The 24,183-nt window shown below is 37.4% G+C and overlaps 1 protein-coding gene across 2 annotated transcripts in view; it reads left to right on the plus strand.

The window, feature by feature from the left end:
* Wdr7 (WD repeat domain 7) overlaps positions 1 to 24,183 on the plus strand; it is a 286,867-nt gene that overhangs the window by 256,416 nt on the left and 6,268 nt on the right. The gene's annotated exons all lie outside the window — the stretch shown is intronic.

Genomic DNA, 24,183 nt, shown 5'->3' on the forward strand with positions numbered 1-24,183 from the left:
CTATTTTTAAAAGGTTCTTTAATATTTCAGTAGAAAAGAGGATGTGATATTCTATATCATGCCCACAAATAGAAAGAAACAGAGTATATACCAGGCTTAATGCAGAAAGTTTCTTAAGTAGAGACAGTATCACATGAGTTAATGTTAGTGAAAATTACAGAATTCAAGTTTTTAATTTCCTGAACATTTTATTAAAAAATGTAACTTTTATTGACCTAAAGAAAACCAAATTTAAAACCAACGTAAGCTAGACAATGAATTGTTCAGAGGGAAGGAAGCAATTGCTTTTCAGAAACAATATATATCCTTCTCCATGGTCTCTGGCAAAGTGTTTTCAAGTATGATTTGATCAATAACCTCACAGTAGTGGCAGGTATAGAGAAAGAATAAATGTTTATCACACTTGTAAACATCTGAGGCAGAACCAAAATGTTTGTTGAGAAGACAATGTCCTTTCTTGAATTTCCCCTGGGTTCCCATCTGGGGGCATTCACTGAAAGACATGTAAGGTTAGGTTAATGACTAAAGCTAGCAGTTATGCTAATGATGTATTTCTATTACAAATATCTGTCCTGCTTCCTGGCAAAGTCCAATAAGGACCTATATTGAATATTCAAGGAGTGTTTCATTGCTGTGTCCACAGACAGGACAACATTGGCAGCTAAAGGTAGAGGAGGAGTGCTTATTTCAAACTTTTCACAAACAAAGTAATAAATATAACCAAGCCTTTAAAACACATTCTACCCTTATAAAAATATTACTAAGTAATTCACCTTGAGATATTTTTTGGCAACACCTAGATTCATCTCTAGATTGCAGAAGAAAGATGAATAAATTATATTCATTATCAGTAAGGAGCTGCTGACAGCAATGAGATTTGAAATGTTTCTAGCAAAAGCTAAACAAGTTGCAGGAAATTAACCTGCCTTGCTTTGACTTTGCCCTTTTATTTGATCATGCTTCCCCTAATTAAAAAATAAATACATGTGTATCTGTTGGAAATTGACCTTGCTCCTGATTCCAGTCTTAGAGAAGCCATTTGCCTGGTCATCTGTACGGGAAGGGTGAAGGGTACATTGCCTTCCTACAACCCAAGGAGAACAAGTGAAGGACTGAAGCCAAGTCCAGTGGAATGTTGGGAGTCAGCAATCTGTCAACCCAAGGGGAGCGCTCAGGTCATTTCCAAGAGCATTGGATACTAGGTGCTGCCAGGTGTAAGCAGGAAGGACTTAGCTATCCTGAGTTTTGTGAACATGTAAGAGACTGGCTTGAAATTGCAAGGTCTCTTGGGAGAGCTGTGCTTGTTCCCAGGGACTCGCCCAGGAGTCAGGGAGCAAAGGTCAAGCACTGCCATCTCTTTTCACACATATTTGACAGTGCAATCAAAGACATAGTGCCGATTTTATGAGTTCTTTTTAATGAAATTGGACCAAAGACCTTAAAACATGCAAGTGGGAACACACCGTCTGTGAGACCAAGTGGTCTAGCGCAAAGACTTAGGTTGTGTCAGCAGACATGAAAGCCATGGCTTTAGTCGCATTTAATTAATTCCTATACTGTTTGCTGTTACAGCTCCTCCCATGTGGAATTCTGTTAAGAAATGATGAACTGAAGCCAGAAAGTCCATTTCAGTGATTTAGTTATCAAAGGATGCTTATAATGACTGAACATTTCTGGAAAATGTCATTATCCAAAGCAAGCCACTATAAAGTAAAATTGACCAAATTGTATAAATAGAAAGGCATCTTTTTAACCCAAGGGACAGTATTTTTTGTGGACTTGAATGAGACTTAAATAACCATTTACAACAGAGAAATAAATGAGGATATTCTACTTACAAAAGGAGAAGACATCTTTTTAAAAATTTACAAGTATTGAATATTTGAGAAATTACAGACCTTATTTTTATTGTTTCCAAGCTCTTGTAGTATATTACAGCACTTAATAGCTACAGAAAATAAGCTTTTAGCAACAATTTCCCAACTACCATTATGAATAATGTGTCACATAGAAGGTATAACTTATCTCATAATTTCCAATATCTGGAACTGTCCTCTGTATGAAAAACTCAGACTTAGGATAATATTCATAGAATGTTGTGTTATAGCATACAATATAAAGAAATTTACACAATGTCAGCAAAACAAATCCTGAGAATATAATATTCTAGTCTGACGTGAGACTTCATAGCAAAGAATAGCAGAGTGCTAAGTTTTTCCATATCCTACAAAACTTAACCTTATCTCTGTGTTGATGAGAAGAGACAGGTAGAGAATTTAGGATATAGGAAATGTTTTTGAGTATGTAACCATAGAAAAGCAATTCTTAGACATATTGGGAATAAATGTTTTCATAACAGACATTAGAGAGCAACATAGTTGAAATGGTGATCATGGGTGACATACTATTTAGTTGAAAAGAAAGAAATCCACAGAACTCTTTCAAGTGACCCTTTCTGAGGTGGCTAAAATTGTGGTAGAAGGAAAGTCATTCTACCCTTTCTCTGTGGGGTCAGCCTCTGTATTAGCTTGGGCCATCCAAGTCCTTGAAAGATACCTAGAAAAATGGCCCTGGGTAGGGGGATAACGGAGACTGGGAAGTGGTCAGAAAAATGTTGTAGGCCAAAGGAAAGAGAAGTTATCAGAGAAAGATTTTCTATGTGTTGACAGCCAAGAAGAGATACTGATTATGGTAGAGAACACAAAGAAAGAACCAAGACTAATGAGGAGAATTGAACATCATTCTACACTCTCATCTCATACAATAAATTCCAAAGCAGGGGAAGGACAGAAGGCACAATAGGAAAGTGCAGATAGCCACCTGGCCAGGGCAGAAATACGGACTCCAGAAGCAGAAAGGGGCTCTGGTTTTTGGACTCTGGGAGCTTCATTCTTTCCAAATGGCAATATTCCCTCTGCTTTAGTCACATTTGGAGCAGGATTTCCTGTGATAGATTTCTTCCTGCTGGACCTGCAGTAGTGCCATAGCTGGCTGGCAGCCATGATTTTCTGTAACTACGACTTGGGCACATCACAACCATAAAGGCTGTGGATCAGGGAAGAGGGTATAGAAATGTTGAGGGAAAATGTTCGACTAAAGTCTCTGTTATAAAGTTGTTTGAAAGAAATGTATTAGTATTTGTATTTAATCCATGTCTATTTTATACATGTAATTTACTTAATTACATGTATAACATAAATACAAATTCTAATACATTTCTTTCAAACAACTTTACTTAATTACATGTATAAAATATATAAAAACTACATGTAATTTAATTCATGTATATTTTATAAAGTGGACCTACTTCATTGGCCACGGAGAGATGATGGCTTAATGAATAGCACTGTGGCTGTTTTTGTAATATCTCATTTCGCTGCTCCTATATTATTTCATTTCTTATTTTTATGAGGAAATAGTCAATCAACTATGATGCAAAAATATTGCTTTTCTTCTTTCTTTTATTATTTATGTTTTCCATGCTCTTTGGGTTGTTTAACTATATGCCATATTCACTTATAGACAGATTTATTTTCTCTAGAAGCCCAGCTCATGTTGTCTTTTAGTAGTGTGTTCCTTTCAGGAGAGGCTTTGCGTGTATAAAACTGGTAAGCTACTATAGCCATAGCTAACGGGATACTATCCAGAGCCAAGGAAGGCCCTTATAAAATGATGCACTGACACATTCTTGAAAAATGAGAGCTCATTATTTTCTTATAGCTTGACTTTTCTTCTAGAAAATGTTTAAAATTTTTCTTGTTCAAAAGCTTGATTTTCAATTCTAGCATTTTGCTGTTTATTAAATCTAGCTATTAGTAAATTTCTGGTAAGATTAGTTATATCTTAGTAAATTTCTAGTATAGGTCAGTTATGTCTAGAAATGTATATTTATACATTTTTGAAACTTTAAAAACACCTCTCTAGATTTTTTCACCTTTTGAATGAAATACAAATAAATGCTAGTGGATAATAACATGTAGTGTTAGATTTAGGGCTGGAAAATAATAAAGTTAGCAAGGGTTTGAACGAGCAACCATGAATCAATAGCCAGTAGTGTAAATTGAGCAAAAATGCATGGCTTACATTTAAAAGGAAGATCTGTCACTTATGGCTGCACAAATCTCCTAGAAGAGTGATGAGCCAGAATTCTAGGAAAAGACCACTTGTGAATGATTTACAGGAAGGGTACCCTGATGAGAAGTGGTAAGCTGTGGTTAAGGTTTCCCAAGGGACCTTGAGGGAGCACTCTCCATTGAGACCTGATAAAAACTCAGAAATGCATTCTGGAAAAACAGCCTTTTAGCCTCGTGCTCTAAGTGAGCTAGCCTGGTGTGTGGGCAATTCTCAGTGCTTACAGGCTGTAGAAAAAAGCTGCTCACAATTCATTCTGTTTTTCTTATGTACATATTTAAAGTACCTGGACTGATGATTACTACAGACTAATCATTAGTATGCAGTCAAGTCACCACCATCGAAATCAAGATAAGAATCTATCTGTCAACCCAAAAGTATCCTTCTGCCCTTTGGGGGTCAGTCCTGGGCTCTCTAGTCTCCTCCTGTCTCTGGCATGGAGGTTTTGCCTTATTTAACAAAGCATCATGTGTGTGTTCATTCAGCAACCTATATTTCAGCTTGTTTCTTTACTAATCACTACTATTGAACTCACTAATTTAGAGTCACAGTGTGGACCTTGACTAGAAAACTGGGCCCATTTACACTGGAACAGAAAATGTTTAGTCACATTAAGTAAAGAAGAGATAACAATTATTGGACCAGTCATTATTTCTGGAATGTTCTTCTCTCCCTTCATGTTATTCTTTGAGGTTTCCTTTCTTTTCTTTTTTAAACAATTTTTTATTGTAAAGATGCTATACAGAGGGGTCACAGTTACATGAGTAAGGCAATGAGTACATTTCTTGCCGAGATTGTTAGCCCCTCCCTTGTTATTCTCCCACTATCCCTTCCCTCTCCTGTGGCACTTTTTAGTACCTGTATTTTTATAATTAAAAGGAAAATTATTTTTGTTTTCAGCAAATTGTGATAATTTCACAGCATTGTTAATATTGTACTATGCTTTGAAGTATTTCAAAATAGAACTAGAAATCATGGTGAGAAAATCCTAAGTCCAACTGAAGCCTATGACCACATTAGAATTTTCTTCATAGGAAAGAACATATAAATGGCATAAGTCTCTAAAGCAAACAGGCCTATTTGTGCATCCTAGGAAAGTATAAACTGCATGGAAACTGATAATCACCCAATGTAGGACCAGAGTGAGTTATTCTTTAATCAATCTTCAGTACATTTTTAATAAAGGGAGTCTAAGAACATATTCTACATGTTTTGAAACTGAGAGATTATATCATGTGTCACAACTAATAAGAAAAATAAATTGGCCAGAGAAATATAAGAAATCATAAAAAGTATCAGTGTCTCTAAAACATTTCTTCTCACTGATGAAATATACTCCAAAAGTAAGGTAACTTGTTGGCTGTCACACTGTGTGACATAATATTTAGCATATGTAATTATGACTTTACAAACATGTGTAAAATGTTCAGTAACACTTGAATGGCTGCAGCTGTCATCTCATTTTTTTCTGGATTAAGTTCGTTGAAGAAAGGAGCTGCTTCATTTTCTAGTTGTCATTTGCCCAGGAAGTGAAAGCAAATTGTAATGAGGGAGTCCCAGCAGGAGAGCCCCCTAACAAATGAGAGGCATGTATTGACGGGCAGCCAGCATGCCATTTTGGTGATAGATGTATTTTTATACACTGTTGTTCAAGGTCACTCACTGTTGTCCTTGAATGTGCAGCCACCAAAAGTCATAAGATTCACATTCTAAATAGTTCTAATAATTAGTGCAAAGAAGACTTGCTTTAAAAAAATCCATCATTAATTATATAAATTATTCATCTAAGTAAAACATTTTTACATTTTTATTACAACATTGATCTTCTGATTGTTGGAAATAGATGAGAAATCTAGGAGAATATAAATTTAAGAGACATTTGTTGGGTGAACTTGTATAGATTTATTGTGACATTTACAGAAGCCAAACATGGCTTCTGTAATAAACTGTAGTACTTCTATACTATATTTGAAAGTATAAAAAAGGAATATTTTGATTTGAATGGTGTTTTAGCCCAAATCCAAAGAAGATGTCTCAGTAATTTTTAAAGCATGTTTAACACATTAAAACATGCTTTATAACTATTTAGCTATTTTTTTCAGCATTTTTTATTCAAAAGTGAATTATATTTATCCACATTATCAACATGCAAATGATATTGCTGTTTTTTAAAATCTTAATATAGTGTTAAGTTCTAATCAAAGTGTTACATGTGTATTTTTAGAAGTTAAATCATAGGCAAAGTGTAGTGGTTTGAATCAAGCAATGTTTCCAGTAAATATTCACAGTGAGTCCATATTCACCCCAAATCCCAAGGCCATTAATGGTCTGACTTCAGCCTAATTTGCCATCCAACCTTATATCTAACCACTTCCTCCCTGTATCACCACTCCTAACCATGGCTGAAGGTCTTCATATTTTTCCTGCAAGTTACAATTGTTTCCTGTAGGCCTTTGATAATATTACATACTCTCTCTGTGGAATGTTCTATCAGTATTGCTTTCACTTTACCTTCACACACACACACACACACACCTCACCCATTGTAATCATTTATTACCATAAAGTTCCTAAGATTTCATACTGGCCTTTACAGTAATCTCATACTTTAACTTCTTTCCGAGGGGTAGGTAGAGGAGAGGGTAGATGAGCCTCCTTGATTTTATCTTAAAATTTGGGTGACTCCAATGTCAAGGGGTCAAGACAATCCTATCCTTTTCTCTGCATGTCTCGAAGACTCCCATAACCAACAGCACGTAAAGATGCCCCTAGGCAGCTAGAGACATTACAAGTTTCGGTATCTATAGTAGATAATTATGTTCCTGCTATCTGGATATGTTTTTTCATTGAAACTTTTGCAAGTAATGCTTAGGAGACTGAACTGGTATTAAAAATTCTCATTATATTCTTTTAGAGAATTGGTGGCAATTCTATAAGCCTTTGGAAGCTGGTCTAGAAATCTGACTACTGTGTGTGGCATTATTTTTGTGGAGACAAGTATTCAGAGTTCCACACAACTGGATTTCAAGCAAGCTTTAGGAGCTTTTATTTGATATCTACTTACATTGAAGCACTATAACATATTGCATGTAAAAATGTCTCTCGTGTGTAATGACTACAAAAAAAAATCACCAGATTGCATATGGAGAGCCATGGAGTATTACACTGCATATATAGAATAAAAGGACTTATCTTTAAACTAAAGCTACCATTCATATATGAACGTATATACATATATTATATGTGCATATGTATCCTATATACATATAGATATGAATTCTGTGGAGGAATACTTTCCTTTGAAAGTATTGTTATTGTTTTACAAAAATAATTAGTCTCTATCTTTCTAAGCTAAAACTTCATAATTATATTAAATGGTCTCTCTTTTTTGTTAAGGACAGCCTGGTTTGGGGGAGCATATCCTATATAATGCTATGATTTTATGATAATTTTATAATTATACAATTTTAATTTTAATACTTAAAATGATCTTAGACTGGAGGTTTGACTCAAGTGGTAGAGTGTCTGTGTAGCAACCTTGAGGCCTGTGTTCAAACCCTGGTACTATACTTTCTCTCTCTCTCTCTCTCTCTCTCTCTCTCTCTCTCTCTTTCTCTCTCTTTCTACCCATATATATGTAATCTGACAACTGTGAATTTAGTTTCAGAGCAAATGAAATATTTTAACTTAAAAAAGTATGACCGGGTGCTGGTGCTCACACCTGTAATCCTAGCTACTCAGGAGGCTGAGATCTGAGGACCACAGTTTGAAGCCAGCCTGGGCAAGAAAGTTTGTGAGACTATTATCTCCAATAAACTACTCAGAAAAAGCTAGAAGTGTCTCTGTTGCTCAAGCCTTAAGCACAAAGAGGCTCAGGGACAGTGCCCAGGCCCTGAGTTCAGGCCCCAGGACCAGCAGAAGAAAGAGAAGAGAAGAGAGAAAAGAAAAGAGAGAGGGGGAGGGGAAGAAAGGAAGAGAGGAAGGGAGGGAGGGATAGAGGGAGGGAGGAAAGGAGGGAGGGAGGGAGGGAAGGCAGGAAGTAAAGGGAAAGGGAAGGAAAGGAAAGTGAGACCAAGGGAGGAGACCCTTAAGAGAGGAACCGAAAGGCATAACTCCTCTGAACTTATATACTATTAGTCAAAACAAATTCCAGGAAATAAAGACATGGTTGTTGTTGGCATCATTGTTGGTAGTGGTAGTGTCTTTGTTTTTGCTTTAGGGGCCTTTTTAAAGCTTCGGGGGAAGGCAAAGGGGAGCACAGAAAGGGAGGGAAGGAAGGGCGAACAAATGCAGTCATGATATTCAGTATACACTACATGGAAAATAAATGGTGTAACTTTTGGATAGGGATGGGAGGGAGAAACCAGGGGAAAGAGAAGAAAGGAATGACATCCAAAAATAAACATAGACATTACCTGACTTATGACATAGTATGCCCTGTGCATAGCACCTTAATAATGATAAAATTATATCCTTCATATGATGAAAAATGGTGTGGAAGAATACAAACATGTTTATTCTTGGAGAAACTGATAAACTTTATTATTTCAAAGATAAGCTAATAGAAAGTCTGGATAGATACATGCCTGGAAGTTCTAAAGAGTGGAGTCTACCCAGGGGTCAGTAGCTCACACTTGTGAGCTAATCTCAGGAGGCTGAGATTGTAGGATTGCAGTTCAAAGCCAACCTAGGACAGAAAAGTGCATGCGAATCTTATCTCCAATAAACTACTCAGAAAAAGCCAGAAGTGGAGCTTTGGCTCAAGTGGTAGGGTGCCAGCCTTGAGCACAAACAGGCTCGGGAACAACTCCCAGGTTCAGAGTTCAAGCCTCAGGATTGGCAAAATAAAAATAAAAATAATTAATGGGAGCTGATGAGTAAGGTTAATTGGGTAGGCTTTCTAGTTTTATTATAGGTACTTCAAAAACAATGGTCAGAATGATAAGCTGTATTTTTTATTTTCATCTTTGTTTATTTTTCCCATATTTTTTCAAAGGAAAAAAGCTTACAGATGTCATACTTATGCCAAAAACCTTTTTTGATAATACAAAGTTCATGTAAATGTTGATAATACATAAAACCTTCATAAATATGTCCAAGCTATTTTCTTCATATACTTAGCAAAAATATGTTAAATGGAGAGGTTTGGGTTGAGATTTCCATGTGTTTTGTGTTTTTTGTTTTCTTTGTTTTGTGCCAGTCCTGGGGCTTGAATTCAGGTCCTGGACACTGTCTCTGAGCTTCATTTGCTAAGGCTAGCACTCTACCACTTGAGCCACAGCACCACTTCCAGCTTTTTGTGCTTATGTGGTACTGAGGAATCAAACCTACGGCTTCACGTATGCTAGCCAAGCACGCTACCACTAAGCCACACTCCCAGCCTGAGATTTTCATGTTTTATCTGAGACTATGCACCTCAATTCATAGTGTGCCTTTAGCAACATCTGTAGTAAGGCATGGAATGTTCTTTTCCAACATGCGTCTATAGGCTGCATGCATAATACAACTATAAACAGATTCGTATAAAGTGTATCTTGAATTACAAACAAAAACCTGCACAGAGTTTCTGTCTACTAGGAAAGAACAGGAGTCCAGGCATCAAAATAGATTGTTTTCCTCGAGGGTTGTAGTTATTTGGACAGCCTGTCAGTATAGAGAGGGCAACAAGTGGGTGAGTGTTATTGATTTTCACCTTGTGTTACCAAAACATTCTTCATTGACAAATATTAATTGCTTATTAAGTGCTAAAGAGTTTCTTGGTCCAAATATTGAATTTTATAATGAATTGACCTTTTAGTTTTGCTCATTAGACAATATGATTGCATTAAAGATACAAAGATTTAAGCCAACATATCTGCCAGCTTAAGAACATTAAATAGATATTCCTCTAGAGTTTAATCTCAGTGAAAGGATATATAATTCACTTTCCTTTGCATTGAAGTGAATTCTTTTATGAAACTATAAGAGGTGCTGGTGTAAATATGAAGTATATGGCTAGAATCAGTTACAGCAATTGACTATATATTGCATTGATTCTAGTTTATGTAATCAATGAATCCATATAATTTATTACAACACAAACTGATGGTTGTAATCATTAATATGCATTTTTTACAAATCATTAATTTGGCTAAGATATATATTTCTTCTTTTATTTGGACAAGGAGCAACAATGTGAGCAATCAAATATGCATATACGCACACATACATACAGGCACAAGTTTATTATAATTCCTTCTTACTCTCTTTCCTAAGTTTCAATAGTATATCTTTTTTTTTCTTTTAATAATTATACTAGGAAAATCCTTAAGAATACTATATGACCTCCCTAAAAATAATGTCATTTATGGGTAACTGAAGTTTTAGTGAAGTTAAAATTATAGAAATTAGACTATCAGTTCAATAGTTGACTAGTGCTGGTAACTTAGAATGATAAAGGCTATGCTATTTGAAATATAGATTTTTTTCCTAGAAATATTTGCATGATTTATTTCTTTATCTCTGAGTCAAATATTATAAACTTCAGATCAGTTTTATTGTCAACTTTACAATGCTGTTTTAGAAAATTATCTACTTAGAAATTCATTCTTTAGGGAATAACTTTGAGACCTTGGCTTAGACCAGGTACAGCACTTAGCATAACCAAAGCGCTGGGTTCTGTCATCTGTGTCTGTGAGAGAGGTGGGAAGAGAGGAGGGAGGTTGGGAGGGAAAGAAGTAACCAGATATGCTTGCACATGCCTGTAGTCACAGCTCAGGAGGTTAAGGCCAAAACATGACTTGAGCTCAGGAGTTCAAGACCAGCCTGACCAACATAGTAAGATCCTATCTTTAAAAAAAAAAAAAAAGAAGAAGAAGAAGGTGAAAAAGATTTCAAAAAACAAGATTTCAAAATCTATTATTTTCTACCCATCCCTAGTGTTTTGGTTTGTTTTGTGCTGGTCCTGGGGCTTGAACTCAGGGCTGGGCACTGTCCCTAAGGTTTGGGGTTTTTTTGTTGTTTTTTTTTTTGCTCAAGACTATGCTCTACCACTTGAGTTACAGCTCCATTCCATTTGTGGGGAGAGGGTTAATTAAAGATAGAGTCCCATAGATTTTGCTACTCAGGCTGTCTTCAAGCTGTGATTCTCAGCTCTCATCCTCCTGAGGTAACTTCAGTTACAGCCATGGGCCACTAGGGCCCAGCAGCATCCCTTTGTATTATCTTCATCCCTTTATTTTTTTCAATCTGTTTCATAGGTTCTCTCAGACACATAATGTTCCTGCAGAGACTGCTGTGAACCAGGAACTGTGTAGAATGCTGGGCTTATGCCTTCAGCACTATCTATGAACTATAATTCCAAAATCTGTTTATCTTCCCATAAACCTGTTTCTGAACAAATTCATCTTTCTTTCTAGCTCTCTGGCATATTCTGACTACCTGCTCCAAGTCTCACCTTAATATGTCCTCAACGAAGCTCATTACTCCTTTTTACATCCTCCTAGTCCCCACCTCTTGTCCTGGGGTCTTCTTTCTTTTTCTTCTTCCTTGTCTAGGCAGCAGTAACACCACCCATCCAGTTGTCTTCTCATGCATGTTTATATCAGTTCCTCATTCAACTCCTAATCTTTCTGCTTGTTTACTTTCTAGCCAGTTCTTTCTTTTTTTCTAATTTCTTTATTCTTAATTCTCTGTAAAAATATGTTCTTAAAACTAGTTTGATCTGGGCCCAACGTTGTGATTCATGCCTGTTGGTCCCAGCTCCTCTGGAGGTAAAGATAGGCAGATGACAGGTTCAAGGCCAGTCACAGCCAAAGTGAGAGATCACATCTGAAAATCAAGCTAAAAGCAGAATGGATTAGGGCATAGTTCACATGGTAGAGTACTTGTATAGCAAGGGAAAGGCCCTGACTTAAATCTCTGGGGGTTGGGGGACAAAAACAAACTACCCTTGTCTGATTCAACCATTCTCCAACTTCAGAACATCAGCCCCCTTTCCTGCCCTCGTTCTGAATACTGTTGGTTAAACTGTTTGCCTAGAGTAGCCTTCTATTTCAGATCCTTCTTGCCAATTTCTGTTTAACCTTTAAATATCCACACAAATACCTATACCTACCTATAACTCATCAATCCTGACATCTGCTACCACTACATAGAAGGGACATCCTTCATCTGTGCTTCTATGACTCCCTGTTTTTTCTTTTTTTGCCAGTCCTGGGGCTTGAACTCTGGGTCTGAGTGCTACCCTGAGCTTCTTTTGCTCAAGGCTAACTCTCTACCACTTGAGTAGTGCCACAGTGCCACTTCTGGCTTTTTCTGAGTAGTTTATTGGAAATAAGAATCTCACAGTCTTATCTACCAGGGCTGGCTTCAAACTGAAGATCTCAGCCTCCTGAGTAGCTAGGATTATAGGTATGAGCCACCAGCACCTGGCTTTGTGAATGTTTCTATTATGCTCTTTATTTCACTGTACAATAGTGGTTTGCTTTCAGATGCTCTGTCTCCTCTCCTAGAGTGACTGGAAGGGGTCATATCTCATCGTTGTATTTTGCCCTAAAAATATTTAATCCCATGAGATTAGCAAGAGAGATACTATCATTTTATAAATAAGTAGATTGGAAACTGTTACCCATTTATAAAACCAGCCAAGACAAATTTAAAGCACTTGAGTGGATGTGGAAAGCCTAAGAATAAGTCAGAGGACAGACATATTGTCAGAATTATTTTGCCACAGTATATTGTTCTAGAATATTGGCAAATGTAATTGCTATGTAAGTATATGATTATGATTATATTATTAATAATTTGAATGTTACATGAGAGATATAGGGTATTTTATATTTGTATAAGTTGGCTAAACTTTGAAATACAGAACATAAAAGCATAACATTACTAAATATGTATTGCATATTAGTGGATATATTATATCATTTCCAAAATAAATATGAGTCAAAGGATAGACATTACTTAGTGTTTCTGTGACTTTTACATTGTCATGTGTTACCTTTGTTTTCTTTAATGCTTTCAAATTGTTTCTCTCCTTTTTGAATGTTAAATTTTTTTAATTCTGTTGAATCTACCTTTGAAAAGATGTAAGTTCTTTAGCTCTTGTACCATCTACAGAAGTGAATTTTGTGTTACAGGCACAGTGCTAAGGGCAGGGCAGCGTGGTGTAGGAGCCTTTGTGCAGGCTGTCCTGCACTGAAGCCAGGCCATTTCTGGTGGCCTTACCCACATCAGGACCTGCCAGAATGCCCAGCTGTCATGATGGACATTTGCTTAGGAATGAGACTGCTGTCTGGACAGTTAGAGTGCATGGACAGACATGTGTCTGCAGAAATCTTCCTGTATAAAGCCCTGCAGTGTTTTGATAGGGCACAAAAATAAATAGGATTCCTAGTCCTGAAGAGCTCCAAGTAGAAGCAATAGACTTTACTTTTGCAGCACAGTATTACCTTCAACAGCATTTTCTCCTGCCTTCTTTACACGCACACATATATGGATTGATAGCCATTTCCTGCTACTTTGTCTTTTTTTTCTTGTCAAGGTGATGTACAGAGAGGTTACAGTTTTAAGAATCTTCTTCATATTTAAGAACAGGCTTTATAGTCTGCTAATCAAAATTGGAATCTTATTTTAAAATTTCTAGAACATGTGTGAGCAGATTTATATTAAGAAGACATGTAGAGTTTGAATCTGCCCAAATATGAAAAGAAAAATCTATGACTCTTTAAGCATAGGAAAGGTACACTTTAATAAGTATTTTATAATACTCTCATACCAGCAGTATGAATATTTGATGATAATTTATTCGCTGTCCTTTTATTTAAAACGAAACCACATTTATCTAAGTCAAATTAGCATTCAGTGTTTGAGTACCCATAAATTTAAATATGGCTTTATAATTTATTTGAAAAATGTTCAAATGAAAAAGTTATGTTTTTAATTATATCCTTAACTTGATCTTTCTCATGTTATTATGAGTCTCATACTACAAATACATTGCCATCATCTTATTAGCCCAAAATTGTTGATGCTTGGGATTGTTGCCAAACCTAATTTTCAAAGTATAATTCTAAAAATTGATCATTTCAACACACAAAGAAAGGACACCACTTATGTATAATTTAATTGGATATTTGATGTAGTAAATATTTGATCTAGTAAAGCAGAAGAGAAGACTGTGTGAGTTTGTGTTTTTGCCCACAGCCCCTTATCTACAGCAAGAAAAGGAGAAAGGGGCTTAGCTATTAAAAGCTGGGTTAATGTTTATTAAGTTTATCAAATGGGATATTTATTTATTTTTAGAATGTGAAAATCTCTCAAATAAAAGGGAAAACTCCTAAAACCAGTACTTATTTTTTGTAGATGATGATATTCAGGTGATTATAATATTTGGTGAATAGTGAGCAACCGGTGACAAATGTTCATTTCTGTTTATTCTTGGGCTTTTCTTTTAAAAATAAATTTTGGCGCTGAATGTAGAAGTTTACACCTATAATTCCAGAAGCTGAGACAAGAGGATTATAAGATGAAGGCCAGTGTGCCTGTATGGAAGACCTTGTTTAAAAATAATAATAACTATAGTTAACTATAGATCATGGACATCTTTAAAAATTCGCTATAGATTATAATCTGAAAGAGAACAATGAGGTTTTGTATTCTCATTGTTCTATTCCTAAATCAGGGTGGTATGTAATTTCTCACAAAACAAATTCAAAAAAATGTTACTTAGGTCATAAGGCTTATTAATATAGAGATATTAAATACTGATTTGTTAGTGTCAGTTCATTTAGTTCCAAATAACATACAGATAACTTTTAGTAACTGAGAATGGACAATATAAAGGAAGAAAGTATTTACTTGAGGCATTACACCTTATAAAACTTTAAGATAGCTCACTTTATTATATTTATCCTTAAATCTATTTTCCATTAAGATGTTAAAATGATAGCAAATCTACTCAGTTTTCTCCCCAAATGTATATTCTTTTCAATTAGATGGTGGTAAGAAAATAATTCATTAGATAATTCATATGCTTCATAGATTGGAAAAAGCCTAACAGGTTGACTCATTAGATAGAGTTGACATAATATGACTCAAAAGCATCACCTCAGCCTTCCATCAAGCACAGAAACTATAGAGATAACCCACTGTCAACCCTCAAATCTCTATTAAAAATCATGGTGGAACTTCCAAAGAGCAGCATGTGGACATACATGTTTAGACTGTGGAAGGTAATGGAATCAATGAGAAAAGGCTGACTCTCTTCAACAGTGGAAAACTTGGGGGTTGCATTTACCATCTACATTCATTTTGGTTGATACTTTGTGTCCCAAGAGAGAAAAGGCTGGGCTCCTAATTTTACAACTATCTCCTGCTAAAAAATGTTTTTTTTGTGTGATGCTTGCAAGTGTTGCCCTTTTAGAGCACTGATAGAGTAATGGGGCAGTGCACCCTTTAGGCACTGAGGCCCCAGGAGGAAGGCTGCTGGCGAGAAAAGGGAGCAGCACAGCTTCTTCCGGGTCAATGCAGAAATTCAATGCAGCTCTGTGTTGCCATGTTTAAACTCCTGGATCTGGGTCAAGGTAGAGTTTTGCTTCATTTGCCACATTTTGAGGGCAGAGGACCTGCCCCTGTCCCTGTCCCTGCCAGTTGACGACAGTGTCCTGTGGCTCCAGCAGTGCTCTCATTCTGCCTGTCCTCATAGAAGAGCGAAATAAACCTGACTAGCTCCCAATGTGAAGAGAGGTCTGACTAAACCAGGAGCTTTCCTAGATATAGAAACCTCTGGTTGCCATCTGAGAGGCCCTGGACTCCAGTTGGGCCTGCAGGGTGGGGCAGGCCGGCTAAAGAGCAGACAGTCTAGCCCAGTGAGGATCCAAGCCTCAACAGACACTGCTCTGCTGGGAAAGTCGCTTGAGTGTAGTAGGTAATGTATAGAATGCCAGTGACATGAGAAAGCTGGAATCAAAGATAAACAATTTCTACCTTCCTTTTTACCTGATATCTCTTCACAGCAGACTCTGGAATATGAATTCTAATCAAACCAAGTGATTTTACCTCTCTCGGTGCCTCAGTAAAGTGGAGGACAATAGTCTTCTCTATTGCTAGCTAAAGATTCTCTAATCTTAATGTGCTCCGAACAGTAGCTGGGACAGATAAGGAAATCTGTCTTTTTCATGTGCTTTCTGGAACTCCTATAAGATTTAACACAGTAATGCACATAGGTAAACTCTTTCAATATGAAGTTTTAAATGTATTTGAAGGATGACAATGCTGTGTTATAGATGACCTTTACTAAGCCTGGGCTTGTATTTAAAAGATGAAATATTTAAGCTAGGCACTGTTGGCACACGACTATAATCTTAGCTGCTTGGGAAGTCAAGACAGGGAGAATTGTAGTTCAAGGCCAGCTCAGACCCTGCAAACAAAAGCTTAAGAGATCTCTTCAACCTATAGTTTGATACAGTGACACATGTCTGTCATTCTTGCTTCCTGAGAAGCATAAATAGGCAAATCATGGTCTAGATGCATGTCTGGGCAGAAAGTAAAACCCTATCTCCAAAAAAAAGGGCAAAAAGGATTGAAGTCATGGCTAACCATAGAGTACCACCTAGCAAACATGAGGCCTTGAGTTCAAAGCCCAGGAACACACGCAAACAAATGGCAAAAAGTTTGTATTAAAAAAAAAAAAACAAAAACAGAGTACTGTGATTTTTTTTTTTAGTGGCATTGATGTGAGTTGTTTTACATTAAAAAGTATTGAGTTATATTTGCATTTGTATCCATGACCACAATGATGAGACAAAACTCATCTCTGAAACCATCTAGATGATATGTTGATATATGTGTGGATCATTGGCAAATTGCAGAAGTAGCTGAATGGATGGGAGAGACCGTGGAGCCCCAGTGAACGGAGTAACCTTAGTGAGTATGAGTCACAATGCAAAGGTGGAACAGAGAGTTGGGGTTTGAGATGATATGAGTCCAGAGCTGCTGATCTACAGGTCAGTTTCCACACATAGAGACTGCCCTTTGGGCTTGGGAACAGGTTGAGTGTAACTGGGAACAGGTTGAGTGTCAACCACCTGCACGCCAACTACTCTGACAGCTTTTTCTTTCCAGAAACTTGCAGGAAGTTATCTGCAAACAATAATCATCAGCCACAGTTGCCATTTTCTGATAAGTACAGCACTGACCTGCATAGCATTATGAAAATCTATAATGACACAAGTTTCTTCCTAGTACTCAATCTAGTCTGAAATTCCACAGTTTGAGATACACCTGAAGAAGATGACCTTAAAATACCATCCAAGTCTAGAATGGCATAATTATAAAGCTTAGAGACACTTTAAGGAAAAGCCACTACCAAGATAGGGACACAAATATTTTTTTTCTCTTTCTTGCTATTGTTTCTAATGTATTTATTTATATTTATTTATATACCATGTGATTTTTTTTTGTTTGTATGTTCCTTTCCCCCCACCCCCTGCGGTATAACCCCTGTTTTCACTGCATTTGATGTTGGTGCCCTGCATCCTATATATATACTCTAATTCAGAGAGGGGAAGGGGAAAAAAAACAAAATGCTTAAATAGGGATACAGGTTGACCCATTGTAACAATGAGATGTACAAGATACTATGTTGAAAATGAACTTTACAACTTTGGGGTGGGGAGGTGGGAGGGAAGGGATGGTAGGGGAAAAACAAAGAAGGAGGCAACAATGCTCAATAGGAAATGTACTCATTACCTTGCTCATATAACAGTAACCCCTCTATACAGCGTTTTTACAATAAAAACGTACAAAAAAAGAGAGAGAGAAAAAGCCACCAAAATTATTTTAAAAGTTGGAAAATGAGGCTTGAGAGGAAAAGTTAATAAAGCCCCAGGAATATTTTTTTAATCATAAAAATTTTAAACCAAAACAGAGCAAGCAGCGACAAGAGGCTGTAAGTCGGTAGAAGGCTATCACAGCGAGAGGGAGACCACTGTGCTCCATTTCTACAGAAGGGGCAGAAGTTACAGCATTTTTATTTATTTATATTTGATATCAGGAAAAGTTCCTGGCAGTGTACATTGTTATACACTGAAAAAGGTCCTCAGGGGACATTTTGGAGTCTTCTCTAGAGATATTTGAAATAGAACAGATTTCCATCTGTCTGACTGCTTTCAGGTAGCCCTGTCCGTGGGCAGACAGAAGCAGACATCCTTTGAGGGTTCCTGGTCCTTGAGCCCATCCTCAGAAGCCTGAGAAGTTTAGTGCAAGGGTGATAATTAAATTTTACTTTAATCATCCATAGATGAGATTATCTATTTTTAATGGTGCTATTATCTACCTAAATTATTTGCTGAACCTATAATTTGGTTCCTTGAACAGATGAACTTTAAATAGCTAATAAAAAATTCATAATTTGGTTCCTTGGGAGAAAAGAAAGGAAAAATTTTATTTTCTTGCTTATAATTAATTCTTGTGAACTCTTTGGGAATGGCTCTTTTTGGAATGAGCTTTTTCTTGCCTAACAGAGCTGTCAGTCCCAGCAATGTCTTTGTCTCCTCTGCTGTGAGCAGTTACTTCCCTGCTGGCCAGCCATGAAATGTGTGGCTTCTTGTATTGAGATGTCAGAATGGTATGCAAATTAGTCACCATCCCTTCCTCTTCCTCTCTTCCCCCCCCTCCCACACACATCTTTTTCTCTTACTCTCTGTCTGTGTGCATCTTACTTGCCCGCTCACTTGCTCTCTGCCCTTTACTGTTTGGGCTGCTCTGAATGTGAATATGTAGGAGATCACAAATGGAGGGAAGTGTTTAGGGTACAGAGGTGAGCATGCCCTGACCCTCTCCAGGCTGGCATTGTTGGTTTTCACTAAGTTAGGAGCACTGCTGGAGAAAGGTCCCCTTCTGCAGGTCTTTGGAATGGCCCTCTGCCTTTCTTTTCAGGGCTCCATCCTCATTTCCTTGGCACTCCTTGAGCCTTCCCTGAATATCTGGACCTCTCCAATTTATTTCCTGCCTACAGGTGCCAGTGGACACTTCAGGCTCACCTTCAACTCGAGGCATCTGCCACGCCTGTTCCTTGTGAGAGCGCAGCTGTATTTGCTCATGTGCAGTCAACTGGGGACTTCTTTTTTCAGCTCAGCAGGCTTTTCAGTGCTGCCATGCTGCTCTTGTAGAGGGCCATGCACACGGGTCTCCCTGCCTCCAAGACCTTGCGGCTGTCAAGGTTCAGTCCATGTTCTTTTGGTTTTCCAGGTACTTTTAGTAACTATTAGACAAACAACATGATTCAGTAATTTATAAATCTTTTCCTATGATAGTTTTGGGGGGAATTTTATTGGCTTGGTGTTCTGGTTTGGGTTGCTGTTTTTGGTTTTACTTGAGACAAGGTCTCTCTGGGTGAGCCAAGGCTGACCTGAAACTCCTATTCCTCCTGCCTCAGCCACCTTAGTGCTGAGATTATAGATATGAACACCACGCCTGGTCCCTATGATGGTATTTGTGAAAGCAAAAATTTACCTGCTTTCGGATGGATAACTTTTCCTTACAACTTACATTAGAGGCAACAAAATGTTCTGTGTAGTTGGTGTTTTCCTTTCCCCTTAAAAGAATGAGGAAGCCTGAAAATAAATATGAAATGCTTTCTTTAATCTTATTCGCCCTCCTACATTTTGCTTCAAGTCAAAAACTTATCATTTGAAAGCTTTTTTATCATTTGTCTTTTCCAAGAAGAGACAAACCATGTGAAGAACGATTTTAAAGAGCACATTCTAACTACCCCTGGCTTCTGTTGACACTGACAAAACCATTTTAGTATTCTAGCTTCTGTTTCCTTCTTGATATAGTAGGGTTAATTATATTTCTTTGCAAAGCACACTGAAAGTGCTTGTTGAGAACCAGTGTGTAAGTATTGCTCATTATTAGTCCGGCCTCACTGATCCTTTTATTAGGCAAGGGGGTGGGGATTGTTTTAACAATTCAACACTTGGCCTCCTGCTAGGGATAATTGTGTGATTTCTCTTTTTGTTCATAGCATTTCCTGAATCAGATTCATTTCTTTGTATTCCATCTCTGTCTTTTTCAGACAGCCATTCCTTTGACTAAAACTATAAGAAGACATGATAATCTGTTTGCATATTTTAAAAATCAACCAAACCACTTTGGAGTTTGAAACCTGTTTGGAAAATGGCCTTAAGGTTCTACCATTGAAGAACCTTTAGATTGGCTCCGTCTTCTCACAGAGCACTTGGGAGTTTGCTGTGATCCCTAGACAGCTGCCACAGTGAGTGAAGGTTAAAGTCTGTTCAGGTGGTGCCCACACAGGACCTTAGTCGTTTGGAGATTCTGAACAAGACAATGGCAACATTTCCATTACACTGAGGGCCAAAGCACCTCTTAGGCTGTGATGGTAATGAGCTGACCAGATGCACCAAACCATTTTAAACAGCAAGCTTCTCACATTGCCATGAGTGATCCCTGCTTCCTTAGGGGACAGCAGATTTATCAACTGCAGTCAGTGCTCCTAGGGTTTAAGGTGCTTTAAAGCAGGGGATGGAGAGGAGGAGTTAGGGAGGGCACCTGGCACTATGTTATGGTGTGTGTGTGTGTGTGTGTGTGTGTGTGTGTGTGTGTGTGTGTGTGTGTGTGTGTGTGTGTGTCTGTTCATTTGAACCAAAGAGAGACTTCCAAGAAATTAAGAAATTTACACGTTGAAACTTAGTATATAACTGGATTTAGCTTACAAACTCATAGGTAAATAAGTTGAGTGGTTTGCAAGAGTATACATATGTATTAACTGAAATAGGATAGATTCAAGGAAAAAAACAAAAATCAAAGTTCAGCAAAATAAAACACCAGGAAATAGGTACACCCAAAAGGGGTGGGGTGAGCTAGATGCCCATGGCTCAAGCCTATAATCTTAGCTACTTATAAGGCTGAGATCTGAGGCTGTGATTCAAAGCTAGCCGGGACAGAAAAGTCTATGAGATTCTTATTTCCAATAAACTACTCAGAAAAAGCACTGTGGCTCAAGTGCTAGCCTTGAGAAAAACATCTCCAGGGACAGCACCTAAGCCCTGAGTTCAAGGCCCAGGAACAGCACAAAAATGAGGGCAAAGGGAGAGGTATGGATGGGACTAAAAGGGTAGACAAGTGAAGAGAAGAAGAGGGGGAAATGCAGATAGAAGCGAGGGAAGAAGTAGGAAGATGAGTAAGAATGTTGAAAGGGGTGTCATTGATCAAGTTATATTGTATTTATAAACTGCTTTGTTAAATGGAAACTCCTTTGTACAGCTATTTAAAGATAAGTTAAAATTTTAAGAAATTAAACTTGAAAAAATAAATAAATAACTGGACCTCAACTCCAACAGATAAAAACAAAATATTGGTGAGCACAATGAAAAGGTAATCCTTATTACTAATTAAAGACTGAGTAGAAATTTCATCTTGAGCTTCCTAAAAGTAAAGCAAGTCCTGTTATATTATGTGTTTACTATTGCATGATAAGAGCAGAAAATTTATGTGGAAAGAGAAATATTTTTCTGGAAGAAAATTCCAAGATGAAGTGACTTCACAGGCTGTTCTGAGAGAAACACTAGAAAACAGGGCAGCCCTTTAAGCAGGGCTTCTAAATCCCAGTCTCTGTATTCAGGTGGAGGTACAACATGTGTCTAAATTTCTGCTTCTCCAACAAGACTGACCTCAGCATGCCCACAGACCATTGGCTAACAACTTGTGAGTCTGCTGGCATAATTATTGTCCACTCATTGTTATATCTCCTAATTCCCTGAAGAACATCCTAGGTGTTTATTAATGAACGATTCTAATCTGAAACAAGCAGACCTTGTAGTCTGATTGGAAATTATAGGTCCAGCCTCCAAGAGAATCAATCTCCCTCCACTCAGAGCAGGGCCTTGAGGGCTTTCAAGAAGATCCAATCCATTTTACTTACAACTTTTACTCTGCTCAAGTTCTAGATGGATGGCAGGGTCTCTAGAGCATGGGGAAAGTATTATGACTTAAATATTTGTAATAGAGGGGTGACAATACAGGCTAGGAGGGCCCAGGCAGGAAATAGATGAACCCACAAATCTCTGGTATAAATGCTGGACTAATTGAAGTGACTAACAAGGGCCCAGGCTGGCATGGCCATGTGTTGCCCAGTTTTAGCACTGATTTTACATGAGATTTAGTCCATTAGAAACCTGGGCTTAAAATGTTTTTTAAACATTTGCATGCCAAACCAAAACATATGTACAATTTCTATATGTAAAAGTCCTCAGTTTACAACCTCTATTATGAATCAAGGCCTTCCAATTGCCTATCTTAACAAAAAACAAACAAACAAAAACAGATTCAGGTTGGCTCAGATTTTTTTTAACAGAACTGAATGTTGATTTTTTTTTAAATGCCTTCCAGTGAGTTCATTAAACTTGCCTATTGTGTGGAAATGGACAGTTTCCCATTATTTAATTGTTTGAGCATTTTTTCCACTGCCTGAAATAATTTTCACTCTAGTACAATTGCTGTTAATCTCAGTTTTTGAGCCCATCATTTATACTTGGTGGGCCAGCACCATGGATAGCTACCATGCTTGTTCAGTGAAATGCTGCAGTCTGAAGTCACTGTCTAAGCAGTTTAGTATCCTGGGGATGCTGACTTAGGACATAAACGGTTTTGGGGTTTTCTTTTTGGTTGTTGTTGGGAGTGGGAAGAAGATCATTAAGCAATATTCTTGAATAACAGTTTATATTTGTGTGGTCATTTCTAAAACTGGTAGATGTATTAAAAAATGTCAGTAGTATTCATTTTTATTTTGTATCCGCAATTGTGCAGACTGCCACAGATGTATTATCACATTTAATTTTCACAAAACTCTTCGTAGTTCCTACAATCATTGTCTTCATCCCTATATTATAGATATGGGGACTTAAGCACCTTAAATAATGTGGTCCTAGGTTCCATGGTTAATAAAATAGTAAAGCCCAAATGCAAACCCAAGCAGACTGACTTAAACCACTGTCCTCTGCTGCTTGAAGCCCATGTCTGTATGATCAGAATAACATTCTTCCTTTGAACATTGAAAAGCAGGTACATTTTGGACCTCACAGTGTATTGAAAGTCAAATGATAAGAAAGAACAGATTTGCCTGGCGCCGGTGGCTCATGCCTGTGATCTTAGCTACTTAGGAGGCTGAGATCTGAGAATTGCAGTTCAAAGCCATCCTGGGCAGGGAAGTCCATGAGACCCTTATCTCCAATTAACCACCAGAAAACCAAAAGTGGCACTGTGGCTCAAGTGGTATAGCGCTAGCCTTGAGCTGAAGAGCTCAAGGACAGGGCCCAGGCCCAGACTTCAAGCCACATGACGAAAGAAAGAAAGAAAGGAAGAAAGAAAGAAAAAGAGAGAGAGGCAAGGAGGGAGGGAGGGAGGGAGGAAGGGGAGGGGACAGAAGGAAGAACAGATTGCTAAGGACATGGAAAAATATACTTGTAATCTCTCTCTCTCTGTCATACACAAACACACACACACACACACATGCATGTACACACAGTTCTTTCTCATTTTAGTCTTAAGATATGATTTTTGAAGAAGAGCTTACTAGAATTTACAGTATGTGTGGTCCAAATCTCATAATGAGTCTGATGCATAGAGACTCAGGTTTTACAATTCTTCATCAAAAATTCCAGATGGTAACAAAATTACAGATGGATACTGTCTCCATTTGATGACATACATTTTCTCCCATACCATTCTAGATAAAGAGAGAAGACTAGATATTAGTTAACATAGTAACAATTGATTATTGGGTATTATTGGAATAGCTAGTTTGCTTATGTAATGTATTAATATCATCAGGCCTAAGAGTATTTTGTTATTAAGAATCATTTTTTTCAAAGACATAGCCTAAAATGCAACTTCCTTTTTATTATTCATGGTTAAATCAATGCAAGCTATTGGCAAAGGTTCAAAAACTATTCCTGTTAACTTGTTTTTAATAGTATTTGATTTATAGATGTGTCCAAGCTTCCAATGTGTGCCTGTATATATGTTTACTAGTTGTGGCTATATACA

Source organism: Dipodomys spectabilis, unplaced genomic scaffold, assembly GCF_019054845.1.
Source record: "Dipodomys spectabilis isolate Male_0828 unplaced genomic scaffold, ASM1905484v1 ptg000024l, whole genome shotgun sequence".
In the NCBI taxonomy this organism is placed as follows: Eukaryota; Metazoa; Chordata; class Mammalia; order Rodentia; family Heteromyidae; genus Dipodomys; species Dipodomys spectabilis.